Source organism: Magnolia sinica, chromosome 15 (assembly GCF_029962835.1).
Source record: "Magnolia sinica isolate HGM2019 chromosome 15, MsV1, whole genome shotgun sequence".
Classification (NCBI taxonomy): Eukaryota; Viridiplantae; Streptophyta; class Magnoliopsida; order Magnoliales; family Magnoliaceae; genus Magnolia; species Magnolia sinica.
Genome location: NC_080587.1, coordinates 8318014 through 8338444, shown reverse-complemented (window position 1 = coordinate 8338444; position 20431 = coordinate 8318014). Strand labels below are relative to the sequence as shown.

The 20431-nt window shown below is 38.0% G+C and overlaps 1 long non-coding RNA gene across 1 annotated transcript; it reads right to left on the bottom strand.

Annotated features, from left to right (window-relative positions):
- Window positions 1–10899: 10899 nt before the first annotated feature.
- LOC131227438 (uncharacterized) lies at window positions 10900–20423 on the bottom strand. Its single transcript, XR_009162273.1, has 9 exons — window positions 20051–20423; window positions 18791–18928; window positions 16588–16725; window positions 13775–13983; window positions 13469–13618; window positions 12627–12818; window positions 12353–12457; window positions 11360–11434; window positions 10900–11253 (listed from the first exon to the last, which is right to left on the bottom strand). It is a non-coding gene; the product is annotated as an uncharacterized LOC131227438 (long non-coding RNA).
- Window positions 20424–20431: the final 8 nt, after the last annotated feature.

Below are 20431 nucleotides of genomic sequence, written 5' to 3'. Positions count from 1 at the left end.
ACAACTTATAGCGCGTAGCAGCTTCCAACGCACACCAGCTTCCAGCGCGCAGCATCTTCCAGCGCATAGTAGCTTCCAGCGCACAACAGCTTCCAGCACGCAACATCTTCCAGCGCACAGCAGCTTCAAGCGCACAACAGCTTAGCTTGCAGCGCACAACAACTTCCAACACACAGCAGCTTCCAGCGCGTAATAGCTTCCAATGCGCAGCAGCTTCCAGCACTCAGCAGGTCTTCCGCAAGGGTAGCGCATAATAGGAGTCTAGGTAGGGGCGCACAACAAGAAGCCATGTAGGGGCGCCCCAACAGAGTAGGCATGTCATAAGGGGCAGGGCATGTGTATTAATTCGAGCTTTTAGAGCAAGTAGTTAATTGTCCTGCATCAATAAATAACTATGATGGCCCCACCAAATGGATGGTTGAAATTGTTGACTGGAGGCATTTATTTATAAACAATCTTGACTGTCCATTTTATTTACTATTGGTCATTTGGTTAGAATTGCTGTATCATTGTCATTTTTAAATGTTGTTGGGTGTGATTTTCAATGGTTCCTGATGCAAGACATTTAACCACTTGCACTAAAAACTTGAACTGATAGAGCATGGCGAATCAATCCATTTATCTCATAGCCCAGGCCCCACATCCCATGGGCTAGGACCTCGGCCGAACCCCACTCATGGGCCCCACTTCACATAGGTTCCGCTTCAAACGAGCCACCTACCTCACATGGGCCACTCACCCTGAGTGTGCCCCTGCATCCCACAGGCCACCCCACTCAAGCCCGGTGTGAAAATGCCCCTGCATTAGTTCCTATGAATAGTGTGTTGGACGGAACGCATAATGTAGGTTGGTTGATTGGACTATCCTAGTCTTACAACTAGGAGCCCTATCAAGTATCGTGCAATGGACTGTTTCCTCTGTACAAAAAGGAGAGATGTGAACCCCATATCTCCATTACTCACTGTTTCATATCTCCATTGCCCACTGTGGTCTGGTTGGAAAGATGATGCACTGAAGAAATAGCCTCACGACAGTCGCTGCATCAATGCAGTTTGCTGTGGGTATGAGTTTCACCTCCTGACATCCCATACCCACACTTATCATAAAGTTTGAATAAAACTAGGACATTACGCACCAAGCCTATCTTAACTGCCATCAGCATACCATCTTGCAGAGCCATATCTCAGCTACCTAATCCAAGTTATTATTGTGCCATAGTTCAGCTATGCTGTTTGTACAAGTTCCCATGGAGCCACATTCACAAATTTAACTATTACTTTCGTCCTAGTCAAATTGGTATGTCCATACCTATAGATTTGGAAGAAAAGAAAATAAGTATATGGAAAGATAAACATCATCCGATCCACGTACAAATTACCCATGGTCGACATTCGCATTTGGCTTAATTTAACATTTGTAAACATCAACTCCATGGAAAAGAAAGATTACAAATTCAATGTCATTGACAAGTCAGGTGCCTGAAAAACAATCAGTGCTTTCTAACCCTCCATTTATAACCGACAGAAGAATCTTGTGAACTAGCAGCAGCTCGCCACTCGCATTTATTGCCACTTATGTGGTAAGGTTTGTAGCATTGGTGTGTCTTTCAACTTGATATGGATATGTTAGCTCTCTGAAAGTATCTATGGATCACAGACTATGTTCTCAACTTCCCAAAGCACATAGGTGAGGTAGATCCACAAAGACATGTCCATAAGATAGATGGTCGCCAAGGATATCCAATAGGCCTGTCAAACATATATAACAAGCATTTTATTTTGGTTACTGCTCACATTGCGTGTGGGCAACATTGTCATACAAATGTAAGAAGCATTAATGATCTTCGATATTACTGACTTCAATTAGATTCAACTTCTTTTTTTTTTTGTAGGAAAAAAGCTTTCTTACTTGTTCATAGATGCTTTGATTCTTTGAGTGTTGTCATTCACCAACTATTGTTGCTTCTCATCTTAGGCATTCTAAGTGTCCACTTCCTGCATGACGATGTATCAACAGTTGAAAGAACTTGGAGAGTCAGTTCAATATTAGATACATATGTGAGAACTTACAGATGTTATTAAAAAATGCAATTAGAAGGGACGTAAAGTTCCTGGCATTAATGCTCCATTACAACCAAGCACAGAATATGGGAATAGGAGAACAAGATGAAGAGAGAATGTAATTGTTAAGGTTACCTAATGCAAGTCGAGAGATCTTTCCTCAATGTGGAAAGATCTTTCTATGGTCATTCTCCATTGTGGGAATGCTTGCTATCATCAGTTAGTCATCGCTTCTCTCCTTTTGGCCCGTTCCTTTAATATGAGAAGTGAGAGATGGATGCCTGCTGTAGCTCACCAACATCATGGCATAGTTTTTGTTTACCATTAGCTGCAATGTAGTAGACAATGCCTCATTTGCTTCGTCACTCAAATCCAACCAAAACACATTCTGGGAAACGAAGTATCCTCATAATGAAGAAAAATACAAGAAAAGAATGCTGATTTTTGTTGTAGATGTCTTAATGTGAATTAAGCAAAGCTATGGCAGTTTGATGGAATGTGAGAGGTAAGATGAAATCTAATGTTTAAACACATTGTAGAAAAGACAAGGAGAACCTGGGAAGTACCAGGGGAGCTAATGTGCTTCTTGCACTGTAAACAGGGGAACCTTGCCTCTGTTTTTTTGGGCATAAATATAACAAATGAGTGAACAACTTCTTTGTACTTTTTGGTTTAATAGGTAAATGTTCTCTACTGAGTTCCACGCATGTTTGCCTTCTCGCTTCCTGATCTAAGGCTCGCCTTGCTTGATATAGAAACACCTAGCAAACATTTATTTGTATTATTTTTCAAAAACAGCCCATACAATGAATACAATTAGATGAACGCTGCTTGAGATACACAGGAGCAGTGCATGACAGGTAAAGGCACACTATGCTAATGCTCAAGCCCAAAAATCATATTGGTCTACTCAATGGGCAGCCCACATTTGTATGAGAAAAATGGACAATCAATCATATGGTTAGTAATGTCTAATTACTTGGTGCATAAACATCAGTCGAAAGAAACTTGCAACAATTTAAAAAGTGATCCAAACAGCGATTAACCCTGTGGGGCCCGTCAAAGTTGGGAGATGAAAACATCTTGCTAGCTAGCTGGATGGCACCACTTAACTCCTGAAATTTCCAACATCAGCCCTAGATTGCTACACGCTTTTGCTGATCGGTGCGCAAAATAGATGGATGGACTTGATCACCACATGCATGTTGTGTACCAAAGTAGGGGGCTTGTAAGTTACTACCTTTCATAAAGATGCATCGTGTAAATCGTATGGCCGTGTTTGTTTGACACCTAAAAATGAGTTATCTCATTTCTGTTAATAGTAATTATGTATCAGAGATATTGATATCTAATGCATAGTTGCTATTAACATGAAGCAATTATGTATCAGAGAACAAGATCTCTAAAATCTAATGCATAATTACTGATAATTAAAATGAAACGAACTAATTTTTAATCGTCTACAAAAAAGGCCCCAGGTTCTACAAACATATATAAGATAAATGCACACTGCCAATTAATGGAAATAATCCTACATTTTTATTGATTGAATCGGAGTGATATATATACAGAACTTAAGAGTCCTATATTAGGAAGGAATACAAAATCAAATATACAGCTGTTACAAAAAGATAATTACAATAAATAACCGTATGAATTTAAATCCCCTTTGGCAGTAACAGAAGGCAGAAATCTCGGCATTGACTGGGCTGATTCGTAATGCTAAGATCTGGATTTTATCTTCTGTTGTGTAGCATTATTATTCTCCTTAATACGCCCCCGCAAGATTTGGCTGCCATCGGCAAGACCAATCTTGATCCTTAGATATTCTGTGCGCTGCCTGGAAAGTGGTTTTGTCAAGAGATCTGCAAGCTGGTCCTCAATGTGAACATGACAGACTTTAAGTGTGCCTTTTTGAACCAAATCACGCACAAAGTGTAAGTCTATCTGAATGTGTTTCATCCTTGAATGTTGTACTGGATTGTAACTCAAGTGTGTGGCACCAAGATTATCACAAAGAAGCATAGGCGTTTCCTTGAGTGGAAAACCAATGTCATAGAAGAGAGCTAACAGCCACATGGTTTCAGAAGCGGCATTTGCAAGGGCACGATATTCTGCTTCCGTTGAGGAACGTGCAACAACTTTTTGTTTTTTAGAACTCCATGAAATTGGATTGGATCCAAGAAAAGTGATATATGCTGAAGTTGAAGTTCGATCATCTTTGTTGCCTGCCCAGTCAGCATCACTATAAGTTGTTAAGCATGGAGCAGTTGCTGGTTTTAGTTGAATCCCATGAAATATTGTCTGCTTCAAATATCTGAGGAGCCTCTTAGTAGCTGTCCAATGAGTGATAGTCGGTTTATGCATAAACTGGGAGAGTTTATTAACTGCATAAGAGATATCCGGACGAGTTAAAGACAAGTATTGAAGACTGCCTATTACTCTTCGAAATTCAGTGTTGTCCACAGCTGCAGTACCATCTAGAAGATGGAGGGGAGTGCTGGTTGAGAGAGGGGTGGATACATCCTTTGCTCCAAACATGTTTGTGGTTTGTAGTAAATCCCGAATGTACTTGTGTTGTGATAGAAACAAGCCTGCACAAGTTGTAATGCATTCGACCCCTAGGAAAAAATGAAGGTTACCCATATCCTTCAATGAAAACTTAGCACCCAATTTGTCAATAATGGACCCCACAAATTTTTTGTCACTGCCCGTAATTACAAGATCATCAACATAGACAAGAAAGTAACAAGTAACAGAGTCATGTCTATAGATGAATAAAGAAGAATCGGCTCTAGAATTCTGAAATCCAAGCTTAACAAGAGCCCTTTTTAAGGCTGAGTACCATCCACGGGGAGCTTGTTTAAGCCCATAGATTGCTTTTTTTAATCTACAAACATAATCAGCTTTTGAAGGAGCTTTGAACCCCGGTGGTTGCACCATGTAAACTGTTTCTGTCAATGACCCATGTAAAAAGGCATTGTTGATGTCCATTTGTCGCAGCATCCAGCCATTCATAATAGCAATGGATAGAACAACTCGAATAGTTGCCGGCTTAACAACCGGACTGAATGTTTCTTTATAGTCAAGGCCAGGACGTTGATTGTACCCCTTAGCAACAAGTCTGGCTTTGAATCGCTCCACTGAGCCATCAGCTTTTCTTTTGACCCTAAAAACCCATTTACATCCGACTAGGTTGCAATGCGCAGGAGCAGGAACTAAATCCTAGGTTCCATGTCGCATGAGAGCTGTTAACTCACTGGACATAGCCTCACGCCATTGTGGGTAAGCGACAGCTTGACTAACACATGTTGGTTCAATGGATGATGGAAGGGGATGTTTAGTGACAGCATGAATCTGCTTGGGTTTAAAGATATTGTTCATTGACCGTGTGGTCATGGAATGAGGCCGAGATGGGGGTTTTTCAGATATTATAGTCGGCATTGAAACGGAGGTCGAGGGTATGGAAGATGCAATTAACGGAGATGTATGCGAAGGAATGGAATTTAAATTGGAATCAATAGATTGAGTCATTGGATTTAAATCTCCAAAACCAAGAGCATCAGATGTGCGTGTGGGATCTAGAACAGGAATGGAAGAGATATTACCTGGAGGTGATGCTCCAACAGCGTCAACCGGTTCCGACGTCACTGGCGGCTGGATTTCAAGAGATGAGGTGCATGGATTCGGTTGAACAGAAGTGGCATTTCTGGAACCTGGGGAAACCGAGTTCGACGGGGGAAGATAGACTATTGGAGATCCAATGGATGGATTAGCATCAGTCAATGGGCCGGGAGTTTTGAATGGGCCTTGATGTTCATCAAACAGGACATGCCGTGACGTGTAGAGCCTGTTTGTAAGAGGATCCATGCACTTGTAAGCATTTTGTGTTTGAGAATATCCAAGAAAAATGCAAGGTACGGACTTGGGCTGCATTTTGTGAGTATTATATGGCCTTGTGAGAGGATAACAAAGACACCCAAACTTTCTTAATTTAAGATAGTTTGGCCTTTGACCAAACAACACTTCAAATGGTGATTTATTTTCCAAAAGAGGAGTGGGATGACGATTTATGAGATATGTGGCGATTTGAAACGCATGAGGCCAATATGTGAGAGGAAGAGAGGCATCTTGTAGTAAGGTGAGTCCGGTTTCCACAATATCTCTATGATGACGTTCAGAGACTCCATTTTGTTGAGGAGTATATGGAGCGGTGGTATAATGACTTATTCCATGAATGGACAAGTATTTTTTTAGACTTAAAAACTCACCACCATTATCCGAGTAGAAACTTCGTATTTTTGATTGAAACCGAGTTTCAACTAAAATTTTGAATTGTGGAAAAATAGACAAGACACCCGACTTTGATGACATGGGATAAAACCACATATATTTGGTAAAGTGGTCAACAAAAATGAGATAGTACCGGGAACCATCAAGACCGGTAGCATGAGCCGGACCCCAAACATCCGTATAAATGATTTCAAGAGGAGTAAAACTTTTGAGACTAATTAAGCCAAATGGTTGTTGATGTGCTTTATTGATATTGCAAGAAGTACATGAAGATGGGAAATTTTTGGTGGAAAGCGGAAGAGAAAATAAATTAACAATTCTTTGAACAATTTTCATGGATGGATGACCAAGACGCTTGTGCCATCCATCTATTGAAGTTCGTTCATGCACATTAGCAACCATGGTGGAATTTGATGTCGCCAGTGAAGTTGGAAACATGTAGACGCCATTTTCACATGCTCCTCTTAGTAGTATCGCCCCCGTTTTCTGTTCCTTCACAAGAAAATAAAATGGGTGAAATTCAACAAGGACGTTATTTTGTTTTGTGAAGTGATGCACAGAAATTAAATTCTTGTGAATATTAGGAACACAAAGTGTATCACGAAGGTAGAACGTTTTTTGAGGCGAATTTAGGGTTAATGAACCAACATGTGAGACAGACAAACCTGTACCATCACCACGTATTACTTCATCTGTGCCATCGTATTCAGAATGAATGGACAGATTTCCAAGATCACCAGTGATATTGTGTGAAGCGGCAGAATCAAGAAGCCACTTGGAGTTCTGAGGATTTGAAGTCACAGCATAGTTTGCACTAAAGTCGGTGGGCTGCAGCTGGGGACATCCTTTTGCCGTGTGACCCAATTGATCACAGTATTGACATTTGGGCTGAAATCGTTTTTGGGCTGAGTTGTTTCGGCCCGAGGTCCGGTTGGTCGATTTATGCTCCTTGGACTGATTGTTGCCCGATCGGTTTGAATTAGGGTTTCGAAAACCATTGTTCTTGGAAAAATACCTCTGCTGCTGGCCTCCATTTCCTGGTTTATTCGCCGTGAAATTAGCAGCTGCAATAAGTTGCTGTTGAGTGGCCTCCATGTGACAAAGATAATTGTCATGACCGATAAGGAGATCATGAAGTTCTTCAAACATCAGGGATTTCTCCCTAGCCCGAATAGGAGCGGCAATCTCTCTGAAATCGGGTCCAAGTCCATTGAGGACATAGAGAGTGAGATCATCATCAGAGATGGGATGATCAATGAGTGTTATTTCATCAGCTAATGCTTTGACAACATGGAGATAGTCTGGGACAGAGCGAGTGCCTCATTGAATTAAGGTGAGCTCTTCCTTCAATTGCATGGCCCTGGTCCGTGAGCGACTAGCATACATGGTGCTTAATTTTTTCCAGGCTGCCTGAGATGTTTTGGCGGTTGCGATGAGTGGAGTGATAGTGGGGGAGGTGGATGCAAGAATAGCACTCAAGATAAGCTTGTCTTGCCTAACCCAATGGTGTTTTTGGGAGGCAGCAGTGGGTGTATCGTCAGGGGGAGGGCACTGTAAATCCCCAGTAACGTAGGCCATTAGGTCATACCCAATTAACAGTGCTTCAAATTGAGCACGCCATTGAGGAAAAGTGGAGGGAGTAAGCTTCTCATTAATCTGGGTAGTAATGTTGAAGACAACCAAGGGATTTTCAGTGGCGGAGGAAGAAGGAGCGTCTGTTGCGGAAGACATGGTTTGAATTTCGGATCTTGATCTCATTAGAGGTAGGTGCTCTGATACCATATAAGATAAATGCACACTGCCAATTAATGGAAATAATCTTACATTTTTATTGATTGAATCAGAGTGATATATATACAGAACTTAAGAGTCCTATATTAGGAAGGAATACAAAATCAAATATACAGCTGTTACAAAAAGATAATTACAATAAAAAACCGTATGAATTTAAATCCCCTTTGGCAGTAACAGAAGGCAGAAATCTCGGCATTGACTGGGCTGATTCGTAATGCTAAGATCTGGATTTTATCTTCTATTGTATAGCATTATTATTCTCCTTAATAACATATGCCTGTAAATGGAACAATGTTCTGTTTGGGTGTGATTAATCTGGGAAAGGGTTTCATAAATATAAAAAATAAATAAAATGATCAATGGGTGTGATTAATCTGGGAAAAAGTTACTTGTAATATATAAGTCTGATGTGGGGGGAATGGGCCCACCAAAATTGGTATTGAGACTTAACCTGGGATCAGCTAAATTCTTGAGACCTGTAATCTGGCATCAGCCCACTAAACTTGTTATTCTTGTTGGAGCTATTTGGCATCGGCAAATTTCAAAGTACAAGTATGAAAAAAAAACGTTAAACAGAGAGATCCACAATAAATAAATAAATAAAAGTAAATACAATGGCCAGTCAATTACTTAACATAAACATAGCTCATGAAACTCATATGATTACTTGTAACAACCATAACAGTCAGACTACATATATTTTTTACATGCATTCTAAAATAAATACAATCTCTCTTTCTTCCTCTACTTAAACATCCATTTATACTTTACCCTTCTAAACTCAACACAAGGATAGAATTACAAACAGCTAGTAAAGTGACCTTTGCTTCCTGAAACCTACTCGTGAAGCATAAGAGCTGATAAACTTGCAAGCAATGAAGAACATCCATGCTCGATCTGAGGAATCACTTTTGAACATGGGATTGCCCGCTGTTGACATAGAATTTGAGAGGCCTATTACTTCATTTTATATTTGGAGCCTCCCATTATGTCAGAGGGTCTACTGCTTGATTGGGCCTGCATGGCTCATGGGTGGATCATCTGGTATGTCAATCTTATAAGCCCATGGCCACAGGGAACAGTATAAATATCACATCAATTGGATGATCCTATCCGTCTTAGTAAGAGCCTTCAAGCAAATGGGTGATGACAAAAATCAGCCATTTTTGTACAAACTGTATAAATATCCCATTTAACAGAGAAAATTGGGCAGTTAGGATTCTCCTATCCACATGTTTTTTGTACAATCACCCACAAAAAGTTGGTGTGTGTAGATGCTGGTCTTCATAATCTGACTATGCAACTGAAATCAGGTAGCACAGATTCTCCATCTTCTGTACAATCACCCAGGATGGTAGGGGCGAGCAGCATTTGTCCATGCAGTCTTGTGGGCCACATCCATGAATGGACTAAGCCACAGAGCCTCAATTGCAAAGTAGACAACCTTTTCTCTTGCATCCCCCTTTCCCTCAAATACTTGAACATGGAAGGGATGAAAGGTACCAGGTCTGGCTTCTCTAATCCATGCAGTTGTATTGGATGAAAGTTTGGTCCAATCCGTTCATAGAATGGTATTTTTTGGAAGGTGCAAAATTGTAGCCAGGTTATCGATGGGAAGATTGGAGATCAAGATTTGACCTGTATCTGAAACTTCAAGTATGCGGCATCTCTGCAACATAACAGTAACTTTAGATTAAATATTTTACCCCAAACCATGAATGAAGTAGTCATTATTCATGTAAATTAAGAAAACCATGCATGTACCATTGAGCCATCGAAAAGTTGAGTTCTTCACTAGCTCCCATATATTGCCATGATTAGTTAACTGCCAACAGTGATGTCTCTGTAGATGTTGCTAAACATTTCAGAACTATTTCTACTAATATTACCATTTGAGGTACTATAAAATGAAAACCAATAGATCCTATAGCCTTGATGGGAAGGAATGATGCATAGCTTTGTATAAATAGTGTTCTCCATTTTGAATATAGAGAATCTAATACAAGGAGATGCAAAGGCTCGCAAATATATTATCATCATAATCTTTTTAGCCTTTGTCCCAGTGCGAGCTTTAGCATACAGATCTTGAAAACAAAGAAAGCAGAATTACCTAGTGTTCTCGATGTGAATAAAGAGATTTCATCAGAGATTCTTCCATTACTCTGAATTGTGCTGCACTATTGACATTTCCTGAGACGGTTCAACCGCTGCCAAAATAAATAAATAAAAATGTAATACTCTGCAAAGTTCCATTATACTGTTCTCATGCAAAGTCGATAAGGGATGGTCGGTAAAAAACACTTCATGCTCACACAAAAATGTAGGCTACAAGTGTTTGCTTGTATGCATGAAATATAAACACATACAATGCAACAACTTGAAAGTACAAGAAACTATAGCTATATACAAAACTCCTTCTCAATCTATACTTCTCATCTGTGACCATTTCTTGCAAAAGCTGTAACTGATTTTGCAAATCCTGCACATATCAATAATGCTATAACTGTTAACTGAGCTTCTAGAGAATGTTTTGTTTACAATACATCGGTAGATACATTCCTATCAAAACACCCCAGTTCTTTGGCTATTGTGTAGATATTACATAAACAAAGTAAACATTGGATTGAAAATATTAGCAAGTGGATTGAAATTTTACATTTGAAGAAGTTAGTCCTTGTGGATGCATTGCTACAGGACAAATATAGTTTGATCAGTCCACTAATATGGTGAATTAGTGGTCCACTCATGTACCATTGGTTATCATCTTATCGATCTTTTAAGCATCCATTTTCTCGATAGAAGTGTGGCTCACTTGATGAATGGACAAAACTGATAGTAGGTGAAGACACATTCATCATGACACCAGTGTGTTCAAGGGCTTGGATCACCAACATGTGTTTCAAGTCTTACATTAATCTTGTGATCCTGCCTTCTGAATGATTTTTGCAGAATTGCCAATTAAGAGATCCACACAACCACGACATTAGGCAAGGAATCATGAGAGAATATAAGAAGCAACCGGACTATATAAAACACACCAACACATGTATACTCCTGATGGTCAACAAAGCACAATCTTGATCTTATTTTCAGAATTTCGTCATTCCTGTTGCAAGTAAGTGAAAAGATTTCTATATTCATGAATGCATTTCATTGGACAAATAAATGATAAGCGATTATGTTGTTTGTTGCAAATAAGATAAACATGTTACCTTTTTGCACTTTCTGGGGTAGTTAATCCCTGAATATCTTTTAAGGACTACTCAAATCGCTGAAAGAAGACAAGCCTAAAAGAGTAAAAGGAGTAAAGCATTCCATTAAAACAAATATAACACATTTTAAACAATCCAAGATTTAAACATTTTAAACAGATATGTATACCTATTTTGGACATGGAGAAAAGTGTTTTTTTTTTTTTTTTTTGTTTTTTGTTTTTGACAAGGAAATAAGTAGAAACAAGGTCCTGGAAAACCCACCACTCCCACATGTTTGTACAGATGTATTATGACATATGAGAATTGTTTTATTAGAAATACCTCATATAAGGTCAATTTTGAACCAAGAATAGATATCCTAATAAAAACACAAGCTGATAGACATCCACCGTTATCGCGATGTCGGCATGCATATAGTGTGTGTGTGTGTGTGTGTGGAGGAGAGCATGATATTTCATCAATAAACATTTTACCAAAAAGTAAAGAAACTTCTTGGCTGTGGCATTTAATAACCGGTGTCAATAAGAGTATGTTTTTAAAACAAATATTCTCTCTTGGTTCCATACACCAAATACATGAGAAACAGGAACACGTATTCTAGTAGCTAAACTATGACCTATACAAAATGTATATAAATGCTGCCAGAAGTAAGAAGAAAATAGAACATGAACATGTGTCAGACATGGGTGTCAAATAACGCAGGTTTCTAGAATATAAAAACATATAGATTTTGAAAATAATCAATATGAAAGGAAACCATGAAAACTAATGAAGTATGGATAGATAGATGATTGGTAGACACTAAAACTTCTATATGAAAAAAGAAGAAGAAAAGTTGCCCTATAACTAGTCAAGATCTTGAAGGATCCTTTCATGGTGAGGTCTAATAAACAAATGGTTTTGGGTGCAGCTCTACACCCCAACATTGTCATACCAATGTAAGAAGCATTAATTAGATTCAACTTTTTATGTAGAAATAAGCTTTCTTACTTGTTCATAGATGCTTCTATCCTTAGTGTTGGCATTCACCAGCTATTGTTGCTTCTTATCTTAGGAATTCTATGTGTCCGGTTCCTGCATGATGATATATCAACACTGGAACAACTTGGTGAGTTAGTTAAATATTAGATACATATGAGAGAACTTACATATGTCATTACAAAATGCAACTCAAAGGGAAGTTCCTGGCATTAGTGCTCCAATTGCAACCAAGCATGGAATATGAGAAGAGGAGAAAAAGATGAAGAGAGAATGCAATCATTACCCAATGCAACTCAAGAGAGTTTTCTTCAATGAAGAAAGATCTTTATATGGTCATTCTCCATCGTGGGGATGCTGGCTGTCCACAGTCAATCATTGCTTCCCTCTTTTGGCCCATTCCTTTAATATTAGAACAGAGAGCTGGATGCCTGATGTAGCTCACAAACATCATGTCATAGTTTTTGCCTATTATCAGCTGCATATACAATGCCCCATAATTCATCAGTCAAATTAAACCAAAACACATTTTGGGAAACTAAGTAACCTCGTAATAAAGAAAAATACGTGAAAAGAAAGCCAATTTTTGTCATAGACATCTTAAACGTGAATTAGAAAAGACAAGGAGAAGCATGATTGTACCAAGGGTGCTAGTGTGCTCTTGCATTCAAAACAGGGGAACCTTGTCCTTTTTTTTTCTTTGGCATAAATATAACATAGGAGTGATCAACTTCTTGTTATTTTTAGTTTACAGGAAAAATGTTCTCTGCTGAGTTCCGTGCATGTTTCCTTTCTCATTTTCTGATGTAAGGCTTGCTCTGCTTGATATAGAAACACCCAGCAAACATGTATCTGTATTATGTTTCATAAACTGCCCATACAATGAATACAATTACACGAAGACTGCTTTAGGTGCACAAGAAGCAGAGCATGACAGGTGAAGGCACACTTTGCTAATGCTCAAGCCCTCATACTAGTCTACTCAATAGGTGGGCCACACTTGTATGAGAAAAAAATGGACCATTGGAAAAAATGACCAATGGTCCATATTCAATGTACATGCACGTCTTATCCGATGAGTCGACCAGCATAATGTTTGTGTTAGGTCTTGATGATAGTGTTCCCTACCAGATGAATGCCCAGGTCTATAACATATACCGTAAGTTGGCAGGCGAGCTACGACCAACCTACATCCACCACACATGAGCAAGTCCACTTAGAATTCCTTGTATTATCAACTTTTGATATTTTGCAAATGATAACTGACCAAGAAGTTAACTGCATAAACAAGAAAAAAAATGAAATAATAAGACATTTAACCTTATTTAAGAAAAAAGTTAGGCTCCATCAAAAAATACAACAAAATAGTGTCGACATATCTATGAAAATATCTTACTTGTGAAAGAAAAAGGAATTTTAGGAGCAGACTGAAACCTTTCGCATTGTTCATTTTGCCTTTACTGTTATGAGTGGGAGTAGAGGAAAGCTTCATGGAAGAATGATGCAGCTCACTCACATTTATGGACTGTCATGTAGATCAACACTAGTTCAGGGGTCCCTCCTGATCATCCACTCCTTTCCCCTCCCATAAGCTGCATGCCCAGTTTATAGCTTGGTTCTTTCTTTAACAAAATTCAAGCTATCTTGCAAAAGAAATAAGAATATATCAGTTGGGATGAAAGAAAATTAGATGAATGGGGCAGAGGGCTCGACAAAGGGTAAGATCGTGTTATCATGTTGGAAATATTCATTAGACATGTAACATCATAACCAAAGTCAGATAATGCTAACGACTAGCCCTCCTCTCATGAATTCAAAGTATTATAGTAGATATGTTAAATGATAATTCATAATTCATGCAACACTATGGCTAAAAAATGTAACAAGTTGTGAAGAAGAAAGTATAAAGATGTCAACCAAGCATGAAACCTCTGTTAACAAACAACAAAAACCATGTATGTATTTGATGTTGATCAAGGCCCACATGCCAAAATGACTAGTTTTTTTTTTTTTTTTCCATTTTAATTGTGCATTAGATATCCACCAACCAGCCACTTAGGAAATCAGACATCAGTTCCATATAGCTTATGGTTTATCACACATCTAAAGTAGGGCATACAGTTTGGATGGTTTGATTTTGAGTCATACATGCAAAAGAACCATCACACACATACTAGAGTATGACCATTTTTCTCACAAAACAAACCCAAGTGACAAATAGCATCTACATTTGGAAGCAAAGTTCTAAAACTCACTAACTTGAATAAAAACTGGGCCTATTGACTTGGCAAGATATTGAACTGGGTCAACAGGAACTCAGTTCTAGAAGTGGCTTGATTCCAACTCAGAGAAACCCATCGAGTCAATCCGCTGACTCAGCTGATTCAACACGACTCATGGTGACTGAAACAGAGTCACTTACTTTGTTAAAGGGTTTATTAATATATATGTGTGTGTGTGTGTGTGTAGAAGGGCTGGTGAGAATCAGTCACTTGCCCTCCCTTAACTCTCATCCTATTCAGTATCTTACTGTTTGTTTTCCTATTTTATGTTACTTATATACTATATGTAAATGCTTTTTTACTACCAATTAATCTTGATTTTTTATTTTATAATTATTAAGTATTGAGTCAAGTTGGGTCCAAGTCCTCGTGTCAACCTGAACTGATTGATCATCGAGTCGAGTCAAGTTTTTGGGATTTTAAACTATATTTTGAACAAGACATCCATTTTGCCATCCAAATGAAAATCCTTTTTGTGGAATCCCCTGAGTTCTTGAAACCTGTTATTTGGCCACGGCCCATCGAACTGTAGTATTCTTGTCCCAGCTGTTTGGCATTGTAAAATTTTGAGTATGAAAAAAGAAAGTAAATGGAGCGATACCCAACCAAACAGTAAAATACAATGGCAGATCAATTCCTTGAGCATAAGTATAGCACATAAAAACCATTTGATTAATTGTAACAAGCATAACAGTTAATATCACAGACTTGAATAGCTACTCAATTTGTATTCTAAAATAAATACAACAGATGACATCAGGATGTTTTAGCCCTCTGTTTGCTTTACATTGTGGTCCACCCGAGTGGACCAGATTGATTATTTGGCCAGAAGATAAAATAGCATCCCCCACTTCCTGGAAAGCTTGAATATTACATATGTACCATGTTAGCATGTGTGCTTGCTTGTGGATCCATAGGGCCCCACAAGCATGTTGCCTTCGTCACAAAAATACAAGACAGAATATATTGTAGACAGAGGTTTGCTATTCCACACGCATGTAGTCCCCTGCTCATGTAGATGCCATTGTATGTTCCAATATGACAAATGCATGTGAGATCTGAGCTTACAATCAAATAGATTGCCACAAGGGAACCATAGTCTAGGAGACCAAACTATGTGATTGAATAAATCCTCCTTTATCTCATGCAGGTCTAGGGCTTCCTCTCCTTCCCCTTCCCCTTTTGGTCCAAAAATCCAGGCTTTCACTCAGTTTAGCTAAGGGCATGAAAAATGGCTAACTATATAACATGATTCAACACTACATAATAAATTTTTTTTTTTCAATCACGAAAACCAAAAACATCAAAGCAGGTCTAAATGATTTTAAATTAACCTCTATCTGTCATTCCGTCCCCTGTTTTGTATACCATGGCCCACATTAGATGATTCAAGACGTGTGGGCCATCTCATGGAGAGCTTGATCTTGTACACGTGCCATATTTGCAAGTGCAATGGCATGTCCACAAGCACAATTATAAACACAAGTGGGTTATTGAACCTCATGATAGCAAAATCAATTCAATAATTTACTTGTTTTAAATGCCATGGTGTGTTTTGATTATTTAAAAATTAGTTTTTAACATTCAGTTTAAGCCGTGAAAATGGTTATGTATATATCACATGATTCAATGCTAGAATTATTTTTTTTAATCACAAAAACCAATAAAATAATCATTTAAAAAAATTCCAATGAATCAAAAAAATTCATTTTTGTCTATCTATTTCAATTTTTAAATATGAATGAAATCCTATTAAACAATAGAAAAGCAGGAAAGAAACAAAATCCATCAAGACATTGGATAGGAATCCCCAATACAAAGAGAAGATAAGAAAATAAATCAAGGCAATGGATAAGAGTCACTAATAAAAGATATCTATGGACCCCTTTGCAAGAGAGTCAACAATATAATTAAACCAACTACTGGGAATATACACACGAAATTTCCAAGAAGCAAGATCACAACCTTAACTCATTCAAAATAGAGCTTGGCTTCGAGGAAAGAATGCACTTTCCAAAGGCCAAGAAAATCTTGACATCATTTGTAATAGCCAAGAATTCCCTCCTTCAATAACCACTTTCATCCTTAAACATATCTCTAATCCTGAAAGGCCCTACCAAAATAAATAAATCTGTCAGTATTAAGGAACCATCATATAACAATTTAAGAAATCATCGTCAGAACTGATTACCCACAAGCAAGTTACCACAACTTATGGTGTTGAATCTTGTCGACATAGTACATTCCAGCTGTGTATAATTGACACCAGTACTATGAAAATGGTAGGCATCACCATGAAGATTACCAGGCATTGGAATGCACACCTAGTGATCTGATCAGCCTGATTTTTGAGAAGGGAGGCCTATAGTTTTTCATAGTACTAATTTCCTACACAAATGGCATTTTGGCCATAAATATGTTATAGAACAAGAACTAGTCCCGTTATTGCTGGTAGGTGATCAATTCTCAATCATCTTACCCACAGTATTCAATAGGATGCGATGATCAAAACCGAAGTTTGTGTGTGTGTGTGTGTGTGTGTGTGTGTGTGTGTGTGTGTGTGTATCAGAGAACGCAACAAGCATTCAAACATGACTAAGAAACACATCAGCAAAAAGATCCGGTTAAAAATAAAGAAAAAAGGGTAGAAAATTTGATTATTAATCCAATGAAAGTCTAGCACTAAATGAGATTTGCTATCAAGGCTTGCCCAATCGGCTTGCCCATTCACCCCATGATGTGATGATCCAAACCATACATCTAGAAGGTCCCATAATATATGTCCGCCCCCATGAGATAAATCTAACTGATCTGATATCTTCAAGTTCGCATAACATGTAGACCATTGTTTCAAGTTGCTTTTAGATAAGTAAGACTTTCTATGTATGGACCATCTTCAGTTGGAACTTATGGATGAACAATTTGAATCATCACATGGTGGATCAGAAGGGGAGAGAGCCCTGTTAGGAAACCTAAAATTATCTAAACATAACGTTCCATTGCAAATATGAACTTCCAAAACTCAGTGTCCTCCACACACCAGTTGTGCCACTTTTGTAATAAAAAATTGGAAACTTTGCAAAGAAAATAACTATTGATTCACATTCAACATATGCTTGTCACCTACGTAATAAGCAGACTGGCATGATTTTTGGTTTAACCACCAGATGTCTTGCTCAGTCTCCCACAAGTGTTCCACAATGGCATGTTTGCTGCTAGGCCCTTTCATCTCATTTTCTCGAGTCCCACTCCCATTCCACAATGAAATGATGGTGTTTAAATGATTGGTTTGCCAAACACATACAGTTAACCATAAAAGGCAATCCAGGAACCCTACATTGCATCTACCAAAAATTTGAGATAGTCCATAAAAGGATGATTGGCCTGCCTGTTTGGATTGGTGGAATGCGAAAAATAAGTGTGCAAAAGTGCTGATGTGATGTTTTCCATCTGTAGCGTCAATAAAGTAACATGTGGGAAACTATTTTCTTTTCTACAGTTTTCCTTAAAAAAGAGCATTTTCCTTTTCTTCCAAAGACCTTGATTATCCACATTTCCACACTTTTTGAGAGGTAAATATCACTTTTTCATTAGTGATCATTCCACATTTCCCTTAGTGGGCATTTGGATCATAAGTTACTTAAGCAGATAAGTATGTTTGGTTAACAACATACTTATCAGCTTCTCCTCTCTTTCGTCTCTCCTGACGTATCTCTTCAGTAACTATGAAAAGTAGAAAAGCTAAAAAAACTAAATGAAGCGATTAAGTGATTTTAAGTAAAAAAGTTACTTATAACTAATCATAAACCAAACTTATCTGCAATAAGTTAATTAACTACTGTTGTAAGTAGAAAAAGTAACTTATTTGGTGGTATCCAAATGGGCCCGTAAAATCATGGAAAGTAACATAGGCAACCTTTTTAGGATTCTTTTCCATGGACTTCCTCATCCATTATTTTCCTTAGACGTCGAATTTTCCTGTCAATTCTACTCTTTGGACTCCATCAATTCAAACAGGCCTAAAATATTTTCAGATCAAAAATGTAACAAAAATACTATAAACTGCATGATTTTTCACATTTAAAATTTTATTTTTATCAGAGCTAGGGCTTAGTGACTTAATTTAGTTCCAACAATATTTTAAATGAATAATCTTAAAGTTAATTACCTTAGACTTGAACTGATCATTTACAGTGTAACTTCAACCATGCAAGCATTCAAGGTAGCATTAGCCTTAGATAATGATTATCATGAGCTCCTGACTTGTCTCCGGTGTTTGATGCCCATGTGTGGCTCCATCGCACTCCTGAAGAAGTACAATTAATTAAAATGATAATACATTTACTGAGAGTAAGTAAAGCATTTTTAGTAGACAGTGTCTTGACTAAAGGAAAGCACGTAAGATTGCCTTTTGATCAGTTGAAATGACTGAAGTGACCTCTATTTTTTTGGGAGTTTTACTGCAAAATTCTTGAGGAATCTATATTTTACCAAATAAAGCCTCTACGATTAAAAATTATGAGGTGATGCTTTTTGAGGGATGAAATCACAAAAATACTCTCATTTTTTCTTTAGTAAGTAGTGAAACTTGATACTTGTAGGGCCCACGTAGTATATGTATAACATCCAAACCATCCAACATATGCACCACACCATAGTGATAACATGACCAAAATATCAGGTCAATCATATTAGCTGATGGGCTACACTTAAATTGAGAATTTTGAATGGTGTACATTATTTTTTTATGGATTAGCCCACCTTATGGTTGGATTTTTCATATTTTTACTTAGTATAATAATAATATTAGTGTGCAGATGTTGGAGTGTTGGATGTGAGACACATACCACGTGGACCCCGCAACTTTTGATTCTCCACTTTGTTGTAAAGAAAAGCAAAGGTGAGCAATATTATAATTTCTCCTCTTAAAAAGCATTTCCCAATAATAAACATAAGCTTGATCCAAAGCTTTTGGGGCCTCTAAGAAGTTTTTAATTGTGGGTGCTTAAAGACCACTATTTCCTTGGTCCACCTGAGATTTGGACGTGACTTAATTTTTGAATCATGCCATAAAAAGATATGGCAAATATATCTATAGAGCACTGACCAATAGCCCTTGCTACCAACAGCTTTCAACAATAAACACCTCATAAACATGGTATTTACATTTAAGTAATTGAAATAAATCATTAAGGATGAACATTTTTGTCATTTAATGAAAAACATGACATAAGGCACCCCTTTGACAAATTGTTTAGTGAGGTAGTTTAATGCGAAGATAATTTTAGAAAGGTACTAAGATGTAAATAGAGTCTTAATGATGTAGTATTTTATAAAATTCCCAATCATATTATTAGGAAAGAGATTTCCAGTAAAAATCCGCAAATTATAAAGCAAAAATAAGTTTTGAGTGAGAAGTGGTGCTTACAATCTTAAATGGGGACAGTCTAGTAAATCTGGATATCTGGGATGCGTGATATGTAGTGCCAATCCTCGCCTTTCTCCTTCTCGCATCGCATCTCTAATTGGGGGCATCGTATGATTGTTAGACTTTGGAGATTTGTTAGGAGTTGCAACCCTGATGGCAAACACTCCAATTGAGGACATTCGTAAATTTCCAAATATCGAAGTGAGGAGAGGTTTCCTATCCACTCCGGCAGAGCCGTTAGACTTTGCCAATTCCAGATTTTTAGAATTTGGAGGTTTGTAAGGAATTGCAACCCTGATGGCAAACATGTCAATTTATCACAACCGTCAGTCTGCAAACTTCGAAGCGAGGACAGGTTTCCTATCCACTCCGGCGGAGTCA